This window comes from Neomonachus schauinslandi, chromosome 5 (genome assembly GCF_002201575.2).
Source record: "Neomonachus schauinslandi chromosome 5, ASM220157v2, whole genome shotgun sequence".
NCBI classification, from domain to species: domain Eukaryota; kingdom Metazoa; phylum Chordata; class Mammalia; order Carnivora; family Phocidae; genus Neomonachus; species Neomonachus schauinslandi.
In genome coordinates, this window is record NC_058407.1 from 112,156,472 (window position 1) to 112,172,333 (window position 15,862).

The 15,862-nt window shown below is 41.2% G+C and overlaps 1 protein-coding gene across 2 annotated transcripts in view; it reads left to right on the forward strand.

Moving 5' to 3' along the window:
• The window catches only part of MPP7 (MAGUK p55 scaffold protein 7), a 327,469-nt gene that overhangs the window by 273,333 nt on the left and 38,274 nt on the right, over positions 1-15,862 (forward strand). The window lies entirely within an intron of this gene.

Here is a 15,862-nt window from a genome sequence, read left to right on the forward strand (position 1 = left end):
ATCACGACCTCCATCCACCTCATCCTCGTTCATATTTCTTTTTAAAGGTTTTTATTTATTTAAGAGAGAGCATGAGCAGGGGCAGAGGCAGAGGGAGAGGGAGAAGCAGACTCCCCGCTGAGCAGGGAGCCCAATGCAGGACTCAATCCTAGGACCCAGGGAACATTACTTGAGTGGAAGGCAGATGCTTAACCCACTGAGCGACCCAGGTGCCCTCGTTTACATTTCTTTAAAAATTTGGTGACAGGTAATTAAGGTCCAAGGATCAAAACCAATGATTTGGGAGGGAGAAAGAGGAATAAAGGAGCTTGTCTCTTCTTGATTATTCCTTTATGAACTGAAGATGACCATTATGGGGATGAGAATAAGTGGAAAAGCTAAAGAACCACCCTTTCTATTGACATGGCGTCCTTTGAAAGGTTACAGCACATGGATGGTGGCGATGTGTGGGAAATGATGCAGTTTCTCACACCCAGTGACACTGGAAGTGGCCCCTAGCATCATCAGATGTTCACATTGTTGGCATTATTTAGAAAAACATATACTTCAGAGTTTCCCTTACTAACAGTGTCTCCTTCTTCTAATCTGTGTGTATGAAAGCCTCCCCAAACCCCACCTGGAGGAATATTCTCCGTCGATTTCTATGTTTACTGTAGAGCCTGCAATGACCCGGCTTCCAGTCCCCATAGAATTGGGCTAATGAGAGTATAAGCATTCCCCGTTCTAAATCCTTTTGTGCCTCATGGGGGCTACTTGGACCTCCTGTTCCTGTTGTACCCCATTGTCCCTCCCAGCACCCATCTTAGCATCATCTCTTCCATCCCCTTGCATCTTCTGCTCTTCAGCGAAGGTCTGCTTCTCACCCGAAGAGAGAGACTCACCTTGTGATAAAAAGGCAAAGATAGCATGATTTCCCGGTTCCCCTTAAATCTAGATGACTCTCTGTAGCCAAGAAGTTACTATTATGACTGTGCTACTTTTGGTTTCCCTGAGGGGATCTAATTGAAAGAGGAAAGTAGAATAAACTTTGCTCTTTTTTTTCTTTCCTGTAGACGCTAACCTCGGGGGTGAGGAAGGGAAGATAGATGAAGATAACTGAGTAGTAATGCAGGGAAGAATAAAAGCAAATCATAGTCACAGTTATGAAAAAGAAATACTCACTCTCTAGAATCTTCCAAAGGAAAAGGGGATAGGGGAATGCTGATCTCATACAGGTTAGAAATAGCCATGCAGTTCTGTTAAATGGTACTATATACAGATGTCATCATCCCTCCCTATAGTTCTTTAAGGAAATTCCTAGTATCTTTTTTGTGGATGCCTTGAATTTTTTTATGTAGCTAATCTTGTTATCTGTGACCAGAGATAATTTTTATTTCTTTTTTATAGGCGTTTTATTTTATATTCATATTGTATTCTCTCCTCACTGTAGGCTCTCCAGTATGATGATAAATAAATGGGAGTGGTGAGAACATCTTTGCTTTGTTCTCAGTCTTAGGGAGAAAGTATTCAGTCTTTCACCACGAAGTATGATATTAGCTGTAGGTTTTTTTGTAGGTGCCCTTTACCAGGTTAAGAAAATACCCTTCTATTATTAGTTTGCTGAGAGTATTTGTCATGAATTGATGTTGAATTTTGTCAAGTGAATGTTTTTCTGCATCTATTGAGATGATTATATGGTTTTTCTTATTTGATCTGTTGAAATGGTGAATTGCATTGATTGATTTTTTTTTTAAAGATTGTATTTATTTGAGATAGAACGAAAGAGAGAGAGTACAAGGTGGGGAGGCAGAGGGAGAAGGAGAAGCAGGCTCCCCACTGAGCAGGGAGCCTGATGCGGGGCTTGATCCCAGGACCCCAGTCTCATGACCTGAGCTGTAGGCAGACGCTTAACTGACTGAACCATCCAGGCACCCCTGCATCAATTGATTTTTGTGTGTTCAATGAGCTTTGCATAATGTATTAGCCTTTTGCACAGTACTAGATTCAATTTGCTGGTCTGTAGTTTTCTTATAATGTTTTTTGTTTGTTTTTGTATCAAGGTAATGCCATATTCATAAATGTGTTGGGGAGTGTTTTCTCCTCTTCACTTTTCTGGAGAGCTTGTGTAGAATTAGTATTGTTTTCCTTTAAAATGTTTCATAGAATTACACAGCAAAACCACGCTGTGGCATCTTTTTTGGGAGGTTTTTAACTACATACTTAATTTCTTTAAAACAAACTGAAGAAGAGAGGAGGAAGGGGGAGAGGGAGAGAACATGTGAGAGAGTGCATCTTTGTACCTTTATACACACACACACACATACACAGACAAGACTATTCAACAAGCTTTGGCAGTTTGTGTCTTTGAATTTGTCCGTTTCATCTAAGTTGCCAATTGTATAAGCATAAAGTTGTTCATAATATTCCCTTATTATCATTTAACTCTCTGTAAGGTCTGTAGTAATGTCTCCACTTTCATTCTTGTTATTGGTAATTTGTGTCTTCACTCTTAGATCAGGTACGTACGTATTGCTGCATAACAAGTTCGTAGAGTTAATTCTTGTGTGAATTATGTAAGAGTCAAAGTTTAAGTCTTCATAATCTGTATATTCATAGCTAGTTTACTACAAACTTAGTGACTTTAAAATAGCATATACTTATTATCTGAAAGTTTCTGCAGGTCAGAATTTGGAGAGTTTGGGCATGACTTAGCTGGGTCCTCTGCTTCAGGATCTCTCATAAGGCTGCACTCAAGTCTTGGCCAGAGGTAGGCGTCTCAGTTTGAATACTAGACTGATAAAGGATCTACTTTCAAAACCATGTGCTTGTTGGCAAAGTTCATAATCTACCCTCAATTCCTTGTCATGTGGGCCTCTGCAGTGTGGTAGCTTGCTTCATCAGAGCGTATAAACTGAGAAGGCAGAAGAACAGAACATCCCATATTCTGTTGGTTAGAAGCAAATCACAGGTTTTGCCCACAATCAAGGAGAGGGAATTGCACAAAGATGTGAAAAACAAGAGGGTGGGGATCATTGCTGGCCTTTGTAGAGTCTACCTGCCTATGTCTTTTTCTAATTTATTGATCTTTTATAACACCACTTATATATTTAAATTTTCTTTTCTCAATTTTATTTATTTGTGTTCTTTATTATTTCCTTCCTCTGCTTACTTTGGACTTATTTTTCTTTTTTTCTAGTTTTATAAAGTTGAATATTAGACTATTGACTAGAAACACTTTTTTAAAAATTTAAGTATTGTTAGGTATAATTTTTTTTTTAAGATTTTATTTATTTATTTGACAGAGACACAGCGAGAGAGAGAACACAAGCAGGGGGAGTGGGAGAGGGAGCAGCAGGCTTCCTGTGGAGCAGGGAGCCTGATGTGGGGCTCTATCCCAGGACCCTGGGATCATGACCTGAGCCAAAGGCAGACGCTTAACAACTGAGCCACCCAGGTGCCCCTGTTAGGCATAAATTTAAATTTCCCTCTAAGCACTGCAACCTACAAATTTTGATGTGTTGTATCTTTATAACATATCACTCAAATCAGAATTTCCTTTGTGATTTCTTTGATCCACAAGTTGTTTAAAATGTGTTCTTTAATTTCCAAATACTTGAGGATTATCCACATATCTTTCTGTTATTGATTTCTTGTTTAATTTTGTTATGGTCAAACAGTATGCTTTGTATGATTTCAATTCTTTTAAATTTATCAGATTTTTTTTTTTTTTTTTTGGCCCAGAATATGGTGCATGTCATTGGGTGTTCTGTGTGCACTTAAAAAGAATGTGTAGTCTGCTGTTGTTGGATGGAGTGTTTGGTGTATGTTATTTAAGTCAAGTTGGTTGATAATGTTATTTAGGTCTTTCATATTCTTACTTAAATTTTTTCTACTTGTGTGTTAATTTTTGAGAGAGGAGTGGAGTGTTAAATTCTCTATAATTGTAGATTTGTCTGTTTCTCTTTTCACATCAGTCAGCTTTTACTTAAGATGTTTAGAAGCTCTGTTGTTAAGTATATGTACATTTAGGAGTATTATGTTTTCTTAATGAATTGAGCTTCTTGTTATGTAATGTCCTTTTTTATCCCTGGTAATATTCATTGTTCTCAAGTCTGCTTTGTGTGATATATAAGATAGCCACTTAAGTTTTCCTTTGCTTATTGTTTGCATGGTATATCTTTTCCTGTCCTTTTATTTTAACCCATCTATGTGTTTATTATTAAAGTGGGTTTGTTTGTTTTTTACAGCTAGCATAGTCTTGGGTGGTGTTGTAGTTAACCAGTAGGATAATCTTCATCTTTAATTGGTATGTTTGGACCATTTATATTTAATATAAACTACTGATATGGTTGAATTTAGGTCTGTTATTTTTATTTTAGGTCTACTATTTGTTTTCTTTTTGTCCCTCTGTATTTTGTTTGTCTGTTCCTTCCTGCCTTCTTTTGAGTTGTCTCTTTTTTTTATTTGATTTTAATATATCGATGACTTTTTTGCTTTACCTCTGTATGTGATTTTGAGGGTTTTTTTTAATCTCTGATTTTCAGCAGTTGGATTATGATGTATCTATTTGTGTTTTGAGTTTAATGTGCCTGGATTTACTGAACATCTGAAATCTATAAATTTATGACTTTAACCAAATTTTGGGAAATTTTGGCCATTATTTTTTTCAAAGTTTTTTTTTTTTTTTCCCCCTAACCTCTTTCCCCTCTACTTCTGGGACTGCAATAGCACATGTATTAGACCCTTTAGTATTGTCTCACAGGATCCTGAGGCTCTGATTATATTTTTTTCTAGTGTTTTTGTTTTTCAAATTTGACAATTTCTTTTGGTCTGTCTTCAAGATCTCTGACTCTTTTCTTCATTATCACTGTGTTGCTATGTTGCCCACTGACCAAATAATTATCTTTCAGATATTGTATCTTTTTTCAATTGTGAAATTACCAGTTTTTTTCATAGTTTTTGTTTATTAAGTTCAAGTAATAACTTGATTTTTACATTCATTTCCTGTGTGTCTAGTTTTGCCTCATGAAGCTTAGTTAAGATAACTTCTTTATTGTTTTGGATAATTCCAATGTTAGGCTCATCTTGTGGTTGGCATCTGTCGATTGTATTTTTTTTTTTTTTTTTTGAGAATCCATCATCTTTGTGCATTGAATAATTTTGTTCTGTATCCTAGACATTTTGAACATTATTTTGTACAGACATTGGATCTTATTATATTCCTCTGGAAAATGTTAAATTTTTTAGCAGGCTGTCAACCTGATTAGGCTTATTCTGTTTGCCTCAGTTCAGTTTACAAGTCTTTGCTATGCTGCTTTGGGTGTATTTCTTGCCTGTGACATTTGTGTTAGCCAGACACTTACACAGTGTTTAAACCTTAGCTATGCTGCTTTGGGTTCATCTCACTTATGCACAGCTTAGGGGTGAGCCCACAACTTTTGTGGAATCTTAGCACACTCCACTGCCAGCTCTGAGTGGAGATTCGTCCTCTGGGCAAAGCCTAAGAACCAAGAAAAGTAAACAGGGAAACTTAATCCCTTTGGGGGTCACCTCTCCAGATATGACATCCTTCTGTACTCTGCCTGCTTTTGTTTGCTTTTCAGAGTCCCCAGGTTGTTGCTTTTTGTGTGCTGCCCAAGGTTTTAATTGTGCTCAGTGTGGGAGACAGGCTATAGTGTGCTTACCCCACCAGAGTGGAGCGAGAACTCCCCAAAGCTTTAGACTCCTGTCACAGATACAATTTGCCATTCGTCACTGGCATATCTTAATCAGCCTCCTCAAAATTGAGTGATGGAACCCTAACTCTCATGTCCCCTACTTGAAGTTTTAAAGAGTTATCAGGACAGAATACCACAGTACCATCTAGACTACCTTTTGGTAAAGTCATGCTCCTGGAAATATGTATCACAATATTCCATTGTCAGCCCCAAATCACAGGTGATCCCAGGTATTTTGACTGCTATTTTCTATAAATGCTAGTTGTTTGGGTCCACAGTCACTGAACTAAAATTCATCTGGCTGTGAAATCTTCAGTGAAGAGGTTAATTTAATTGTATGCATTTAAGTTGCCCTAAATCCCCTTTGCCCATTGATCTTCGGGGTCCTGGCACCTGATTCTGGATTCAATATGGATTCTGTCCCGTGGGCCTCATGCTTTACTTTCTGACAGACAAACCGCTGCTTGCTCTTCTCACTATATTTTTACATTCCCAGCAGGATCCTATAGCCTTTTATTTTCTTTTCTTTTCTTTCTTCCTTCCTTTCTTTCTCTTTCTTTCTTTCTCTTTCTTTCTTTCTTTCTTTCTTTCTTTTCTTTCTTTCTTTCTTTCTTTCTTTCTTTCTTTCTTTCTTCTTTCTTTCTTTCTTTCTTTCTTTCTTTCTTTCTTTCTTTCTTTCTTTCTTCCTTTCTTCCTTTCTTCCTTTCTTCCTTTCTTCCTTTCTTCCTTTCTTCCTTCCTTTCTTTCCTTTCTTTCTTTCTTTCCTTTCTTTCTTTTTCTTTCCCTGTGATGTCACTCATACTGCAGTGACTGTTCTTTCTCTGTCTCCTGCTTGGAATTCCTTAAGTTTCTGAGGCCTGGTTCTCAGAGATTTCCCCTCTGTCTCCCAACAGGAGGGTTGCCCTCAAGATAGTCCTAAACTGGAAATGCTAAATGTTGACCCTTCCAGGTGGTATGGCCAGTGAGTTTTCCAGTTCCTTTGCTATGTGCTTCTCCCCCACTTGTGTTTCCTTACTCTTTGGAGTGTTCCAATCTTAAGTAAATAATTAATTGCATTACTTCAGTGACAACAAAATATCCCTTTTTACTACTTAGATTTTTCTACCAGTAAAATCTAACTATAATGTTTCATTACCCTCTGCTATTCCTAACTGCTTTCAGACAGCTCTAGCTGAGTTTTTAAATTTTATCTTTTCTCAAGTGGGTCCTATCCTTCCTCTCTCCTGTGTAATAACAGTAACCCATATATATATTGAGTGCCCTGCATTGAGTTAAGGGCTATGCATGTATTATTTCATCCCGTCCTCACCATGAGTGTGAGGTAAATACTTGTGTTATCCCCACAGAAGAAGAAACTGAAGCACAAGGAGGAGAACTGAGTTACTTTGCCCAAGCTGCTCATGCAGCTACTGAGTTGTGGAGCAGATTCATACCTAAATACTTCAAGACCGGAACCTTCTGTAACTGGAGCCCACCGGTGCAAGAGCACCTGGCTCCGTGAATCCCAAACAGACCAGATTTGGCCACTTACCACTGACAAAATCCAGAAGCAGAGAGAGAGTGGTGGTGAAACAAGAAAGGAATTTATTTCAGTGAGGCCTACACTGGGGAGACAGTGAACTAACATCTCAAAGACTGTCTCCAAAGTGCTGAAAATACTTCTAGGTTTATATAAGAAAAACTGGGGACATAGGTCAGTGGGTACATGCAGGTGTGCAGCACAGGTCGATCATGGTCTTAGGGTCAGTCACCTGGGGTCTTGCTGGTCTCAGGGCAGTCATTATTGCTTGAGGGGTAGTTTGGGTTTCCATCATGGAATGCTTTACCTGAGGGTCTTTTGCCTGAGTTAAAAGATGAGTTTAGGCGCGCCTGGGTGGCTCAGTCGGTTGAGCGTCCAACTCTTGATTTTGGCTCAAGTCATAATCTCAGGGTCATGGGATCAAGCCCCACATCGGGCTCCAGGCTCAGCAGGGAATCTGCTTGAGATTCTGTCTCTCCCTCTGCCCCTTCCCCCATTTGTGCACACACACACTCTCTCTCTCTCTCAAATAAATAAATAGGGCACCTGGGTGGCTCAGTCGGTTGAGCGTATGCCTTCGGCTCAGGTCACAATCCCAGGGTCCTGGGATCAAGTCCCGCATTGGGCTCCCTGCTCAGTGGGCAGCCTGCTTCTCCCTCTGCCTCTGCTGCTTCCCCTGGCTCGTGCTCTCTATCTCAAATAAATAAATAAATATCTTAAAAAAAATAAATACATCTTTTTTAAAAAAGTTTAAAAGATAGGGCAAAATGAGGTAAAGTTGGGGGACTTGAGTGGCTCAGTCATTAAGTGACCGACTCTTGATCTCAGCTCAGGTCTTGATCTCAGGGTGTGAGTTCAAGCCCCACCCTGGGCTCCATGCTTGGCATGGAGCCTACTTTAAAAAAAAAAAAAAAAAAAAGGAGGTGAAGTCCTCTTTCAGATCCCCACTGTCAAAACACCATTCCATTTCTATGGAGAGAAAAGAAACAATAGTCATTTCTTCTGTAGCTACTTCCTACTGACCAGGGATGACATAGGGATTTTGAAATGGAAGATTTTGACAGTGTGGGAGAATTTCATTTCTTGAGTCTGTCCTGAGATACACAGTAAGGTATCTCTATGCTGCTATGAATGGCATGAGCTCCTGCTTGACAAATATAAAAAGTCAAACCACAACCAAAAAAAAGGCCAGAAACATAAAGGATAAGAAACAGCCATGCTGTTTCCATTTGGAAAGAATCGAATTTAGTCAACTGCTAAAAGGATCTAGAACCATCTATAGCACTGATGTGTTTACTTGAATCTTTCATGGCTTCAGACACATTCTTTGAGTAATTTGGAATATATATACAACATTCTGTTTTAATGAGAGCACAGGTTCTTCCTTGGGCTGCAGTCAAAATATCAAGGGCCATCTGGTTTTGAGGGACTGCTTTTTGAATTCGTGTGGTTTCATCATTCCGCAGAGTGACTGCATGCTGAGTTTGGTTAAAGATGGCCACTGTATGGCTAAAGCCTCTACTTATAATTCTACATCATCAAAGGTGGCTTCTGGGACGTACATATGGCTGAGGGATAAAATCATCAAGAAGCCGTCTTTACCCAATGTCTAACTTTAACAATATCCCAATTATGAGGAATCACTGGCAGGTGGTAGACCTCCCAGGAGATACGGGCCTCTGTAGGTGAATTGTCCAATCCCATCATAAGGAAGGGAGGGCCTTATTTCCACAAGTCCTCAGCTAACCTACCATGCAGTAGGGTAAGCGCCGGCTTTTGAGGAGTGATTTTGCCCATTCCAGCCACATACCAGGACATACTAAAACTTCAGGGATTTCATATAATTTCTAGAACAGCTAAAGCATTTACCCATACAATAAAAACCTAAGGAAGTTTATCATCATTTTTTTGACAGTGCTTCCCATCTAACTTAACTACCATGTAACTTAACAAATAAGCCTACTTGGTCAAGAAGACTTTGTTTAGAATTTGAATCTTGGGAAGTTTGTAAAAACCTCAGAAGGTTTTCAAGCACATACCTAAATAGGGTTACAGATCATTATAAAACAGCATTTTATTATCTGTGTAATCAAGGTGGTAATGAGAAAGTTACATAGTTGTGAGCAAAACTTAGCTCCTTTAATATTGAGAAGCTTTAACTTTCTTAAGTAATCAAAGACCTAAAAAAGACAAGACATAGAAATTTTGGTTTTCTGATCAGATAAAAAAACAAGAACTTTGTTTACAATTTCTTACAAGAGCAGACCAACAATCCAAGAAAACTTTATTTTTTTAACAGACAGAAAAGCTAAATCTCAGTCTTATACGGGTGTACTTTTAAAACTCATTCATTCCAGTGTTAGTCTTGACCATGCATAAAATTCTTTTCCAAAGATTCCCCTTCACAAATCTTTTACAACTTTCTTTTTCATTCAGATTTTGTCCTAAGCCTTCTCTCTCTAAATAACCAGTCCCATTTTAGGACAAAACTACTTTCTTTTTCCTCAACAAAAGTGTATTCCCATTCCTCATACCTTTCTTATCAAAAATACATCTTATTTTCCTTGCATACAGAGTAGCTTCCCTTATTTCTAACAGTCTCAGTTAGATTTATCAGAATTCTTGATGCTTAGAAACCTTAATTTCTAGTAAAAACTAGGTAGTAAGCAACTGTGAACTGCTACATCAGAATTCTTTAGATTGGAAATTTATGAATATATTTCATAATTTCTGGAAACATGTGTTTTTCCATAATATAGACTTTTGACTAAGCATAAAATGTGTTTGCTGGCAGACCCAAATTTATCTTTAGTTTCTCTATCACAAGAACCCCAAAGCAGATAAACCTATGTTCAGTAATGAAGGTTTCAGTACTTTATTTAACTTGGAAAAGACATCGATATCCGGTGAGTTCAAACCAATATATCATTTAACCGAGCAAAACTTCAAAGTTTCAGGTTAACAAAGATTCTGAAAGCTGTACACCTTTTTTTTTTTTTAATTCAAGCTACTTGCTCTTAACAATTACCCATGAAAACTTAATGAGACAGATCAAATCAACCATCATTTTAAGTCTTCTTTTATCCTGACAGATTGCAGTAGAGATAACCTTTAGTAAACCTTGGTGTAAAATGTGACCTTCAGTAAGCCTTGGTGGAATAAAAGTTTTATATTTAATGCTAATAACTCTAAAGACATGTCTGTTTTAATTAAGCTGACAATCTTGAATTAGCTTTAATACCCAATATGTTGTATCTAAGTCCACTAAAAAGTTAATCAGTTTTTTCCCCACCATCAATTTTACTTGGGGCTCCTGTGGAAAAACCTGAAGTGGGCAGTTTAAGTCTGGGGGAGCCTCAGGACCCCTTCGTGTTGATTTGGGGTCGTGAACCTCATAAGGAGGTAGCTCAACAGCTTGGGGTGCTCTTTGTTCCTCGATAGTGAGGATAGGAGGAGCGGGGCCAGTGGCCTGGAGGCACCAAGGACGGGATAGGAGCTGTCCACATGAACTGCCCGGGGGGGGTGAGGCTACAGAGACGGAGGAGGGGAAGGCAGAGGCGGGGGTGTAAGGGTGCCCCCAGCAAGGCTGATGGTCAATTCAAAGTTTGGACTAACATTCCTTTATCTCCATGTCCTGTCTCTCCCTCCTGCAAAAGAGCCTTAAATTTTCTCGAGTTGCTTTTCAGTGCTCTGTACCATCAGTTCGCAATATGTCCCAATGGACTTCCTTTGGGAGCAGAAGGAATATTTGCCATCTTCCTGGGCAAAGGTTCAGAAAGAACACAGAAGCAACACAACTGTGACTGCATGAAGCCCAGAGTACCTGTTAGCATTTATTCTTCCCCCCAGAGTGGGGGATATTCATCGACTGAACCACACAGCTTCCTAGACAAGCTAAGAGAGCCAAGCCAAAACCCCCTGTTCAGAGGCAACCAAATGGGAGGAAGGAGTCCGAGAGCCATTCAGTGGTCATCTTTCCTCTGAGTTTAACATACTCCTTTGTCAGGCAGTGTTACAATGAAAATTCATTTTCTTCTTAGTCATAGGTTTATAACTGAAAGGAGACCAATCAACCAATATTTTCTCTAGGGGGCTCTGGGAGGGGATAAGAGTTAGCATTCCCTGTCTTGTACACACAAACTCCCAACAGAGATCTCCCCGTATGCGAACCCTGGCTTCCCATTTACCTCTCATCCATTCCTTTTTCCAGTGGTAACTTCCTGAAATAAAATGGCTCATGCCATTACTCAGGCTACACAAGCCTGAGCAAATGGGTTACGAAAACCCGAAACGAGTAGTTCAGAAGCACCCAACAGCAGGGAACCGGAGGACAAGGACGGGATGTGATGTGCATTTATCAGGGGAACTTACCAGGAGCCAAATCTTTGGGGTCTGCTACTACTTCTGAGTCGTTTCTCTGTTTCACCAAATGCAGTTAAGGCTGTTGATGCCAGTTCAGGGAAAGAAAGACAGTCCTCGAAACGAAACAGGTTTTGGCAGCCGCAGAGGACTTCCTTCCTGTCCTCCCTGCCCGGGATCTCCTAGCCAGGAGTAGCTGACTCTGACCTGTCACAGCCACTGGCTCAGGAACTAGACCAATGTGCCCTGCCTGGCGCTCTGCTGTGGCCAAGTGCTCTATCCTGGGGAGGCCCGCAGGGGGACCAGTCAGAAGTATAGTTCCTGGCTGGCTCGCCAAAACCGTGGCCACCCGGCTCCAGGGGTCCCAGACAGACGTGGTTCAGCCACTCGCTGAAGAGACCAGCGGTGGTGAAACAAGAAAGGAATTGATTTGAGTGAGGCCAGTGCCTGAAGAGGGCGGACTCATGTCTCAAAAACTGTCTCCAAAGCACTGAAAATATTTCAGAAAATGTAGGTTTATCTAAGGAAAATGTGGGACACGGGTCAGTGGGTACATGAGGTGGGCAGTGAAGGTCAGGTCATCGCCACTCATGCAGGGTCTTGCTGCTTCAGGCCATCCTTATTGCTTGAGGGGGTTGTTTGGGTCCCCATCATGGGATGTTACCCATGGGGTCTTTTGCCTGAGTTAAGAGAGAAGCTGGAAAGAAGAACTTAGAAAGTACAGACTGAGGTCAAAGTGGAGGTAGTTAAAATCCTCCTTTACTTTCTTATCTCACTGTGGAATATTGCTTCCAGTCTATAAAATCAGGGCAGTGCTGACACCATTGGCTGGATCGAAATACCCTACTTTTCTTTTTTTCTCTTTGATTTAGGGCCCATCCATTCAGTTTCCTACCAAATACCTCCATATTCTGTGAAAGTTTAGGTTCATGTAAATCCTGCCCACATTCAGGCCTCGAGCTGGATCTTTCGTCTTTGGGCCTCCCAGGGTCGGGTAGGCCTGCTGTGCGGGCATAGCCCCTCCTAGTACATAGCGTTCCTGTTTCACCTTCCCTCTCCTTAAAATTTGCCAACTGTTCCTGAAGTATCCTGGGTTGATTTTCCTGGCCTTTTCCCCTCCAATCCATTCACATGCTCAGTAGCCCCCCTGGGGTAACTCTCCCAGCCGCCAGGGAAAGGCTCTGGGCTTGATCTTACCGTCTGCTCTGGCTTCACATTTCCGAGATTGCTTCTCAGGAGTTTTTTTGTTTTGGGGTTGTTTGGTTTTTGTTTGTTTGGTTTTTTTTAAGATTTATTTATTTATTTTAGAGAGAGTGAGAGAAAGTGCCAGGGGGCTAGGGGAGCTGCAGAGGGAGAGAGAGAATCTCAAGCAGACTCCCTTTTGAGTGCGAAGCTCGACTAGGGGCTCAACTTGAGCCGAAATCTGAAGAGTCGGATGCTTAACCAACCAGGCAGCCCAGCCTCTCAGGAGTTTCTTGATGGTATTGACAGAGGCAGTCTCAGAATATTCAGATGGAGGAGCCCTTCCTCTCCCCTTGGCCTCCAGCTCTTTCTCCAAGGCTTCTGAAACCTTAACACTATTCCAGTCATCTGGGGATTTTGTTCTTAAGCAGTTTCTGTTTGGTAGCCTGAGGCAGGGCCAGAGCTTCTGCATTTCTAACAAGTTCCCAGATGCTGCTGCCCGCAGGATTAGAGAGCGTATTTTGCTTTTCACCTGCTGCCGCTGGTTCTAATGCAAATGTCGGGAGGTGCGCCCGCCTGCACACTGTGGGAGGGCCTCGTTGTTGTGTTTGAATGGGTTCCCTTGCCATCACCTTACTTTGTTAGTGGTTGTGAACTGGGTGCCATTTGTTTTGATTTTCCACTTATCGCATATCACTTTTGTGCTTTGTTATGCATGTGCTATACTGATGGTTTTAAAATTTTGGGGTTTTGTCTTAATCTGTTGTTCAGGGTTTGCACAGGGATATTTTAGGCTTGGCTTGTCCGTTGTGATCCACTAATTTATTATTATTTTTAGACTATTCTGAAATTCCTATAGGAAAAAATAATTCTATTTGAAATTCTTTAGCTCCTTACATTTTATTTCCCCATTTTGGAGCAATTGCTGGTGTAATGTAATTTTATTTACTCCTACCCTTACCCTTGCTGTGGCCTTTTGTGGAGCGTGGTATTCCACAGTGCAGTCCAGTGACAGCCAAGGTTATTATATGTAACTGTCCTTCTTCAAAACTGTTTACTTTTGGGGTGCCTGGGTGGCTCAGTCGGTTGAGCGTGTGCTTTCAGCTCAGATCATGATCTCAGGGTCCTGGGATTGAGCCCGTGCATCCAGCTCTTTGCTCAGTGGGGAGCCTGCTTCTCCCTCTCCCTCTGCCCCCCCCCCCCCCCCGCTCATGCTCTCTCTCTCACTCTCTCTATCTCAAATAAACAAATAAAATATCTTTACCTGTTTCCTATTATTCACCTTTTTCTGTGTGGCCATTGCTCAAAAAATCTTTATGCTTGTCTGTATGGCATGGCTGAAGTATCAGGAGTTCAGTGTTTATTGTCTAGAAAAATCTCCATCTGTTATATCCTGTGAAATGGGATAGTGTAAATGGTAATAAACAGGCCTCTGGGGAGGGACAGGATACGTTCTAATCCTGTTCTGCTCTTCAGTAGCCATGTGATACCTACACATTTCAGATTTTCTCTGGCCTTCAGTTTCTTCATCTGAAAAATGAGGATAATAAAGAGCACCTGCTTTCTGGGTTTGTTTGAGGGCTAAATGAAATGATATTTGCAAATACTTAGACCAATTCCTGGCACCTAGCAAGGTTTTAATAAAAAGTCGCTCTTCCATCTTGTTAAAAAACAAAATTGAACTACATTTTAAAGATTTTATTGGCTTTATTCAGTGATTCATGGATTGGGCAGCATCCCATCTAGCAGATAGAAAGGAACTCCAAAGAGCTGTACAAAATGAAAGACTTTTATAGGCAGAGGGGTTGGGAAAAGGAAGTTACTGGATTGTAAGAGTGGATTGTTTGTGGCAAGGTCACCTTCCTTTAGGGGACCTCAGGGATCTATCAGGCAGATGGTGCTGACCAGGTAATTCCAGATCAACTGGGTTAAGAGTTCACTCCTGGAGGGGGGTGCCTGGGTGGCTCAGCTGGTTAAACGTCTGACTCTTGGTTTCAACTCAGGTCATGGAATCGAGTCCTGTGTCAGGCTCGGTGCTCAGCTCGAATTAGCTTGAGATTCTTTCCCTCTCCTTCTCCCTTTCCCTCTGCCCCTCCCCTCACTCGCTGGTGCGCACACACATGCTCTCTCTCAGAAATTAATTAATTAATCAATCTTAAAAAAGTTCACTCCTGGGAGTAGTGGAAACTAAATCAGGTATTATGGTTTGGTTTGGTCATATGGGCTTAGCCCAAGTGACTCCATTTGGGGCCTGTTGTCTTTTTTTTTAACGTTTACCCCCTTTTGATCAGACTCTCAGCTTAACTGAGGGATGTGATCAAAATTTAAGGCATAACCCCACTCCAAGCTGATGCTCTCACGTTCTCAGATTTTGCTCGATCCTCTGTGTAGTAATCACAGGTCGTGACGTTTTTTGCGGAATCTCTGTGGTATTGACAGGTCATGACTTCAGGTTCACATTTTTTTTAAAGTTGATCATTGTCTTTGTTCCTTTTCTGATGTTCTGGTCTGAGGGAGATCATTTCCTTATTGGTTAGCGGCTGCGAACATGCATTTAAAGCCTTCGAGAGAATACGGCGCACCCGGGAGACTACTGTGGTCCGTAGAAGCAGGATAACTCGAAGTGTCTAGAGTGCCCTTTGGAGCCATGCTCCCTAAGACACAGATCAAAATCAAATAAGCCAAAAAGACCCTGTTGAAGGGGTCACTTCCTTAAGCCAAGTGGCTTGTTTGCTAATCTCACATAATGAGTTTCAGCTTCCCCAGAAGTGTCATCCGAGTGCAGCAAGGGGTGTTGGCCCCAGCATAGACACCTCGTTGTTCGGCTAAAAGATGCTCAGGGCTGCCCTCTTACCACGAGCAAGCTTGGCCGCAGGGTCTGCGGGTTCCTGTTGGGCAGCTGTCACGTTTGCTGCAGATTCTGCAGTGCTTTCAGGAGTTAAGGAGAGATTCCTGGTCGTAGCCTCATATGCACACTCTGCTGACCGGGAGCAGGAACCCGCCAGAGGAAGCGAATCGTACATCATGAAAGCCTCCTGGTAGGTCCTTCATAACTTGACAGTATACATCAGGGGTCTTGACCAGTGAGGTGTCTCTGTCTATTTGT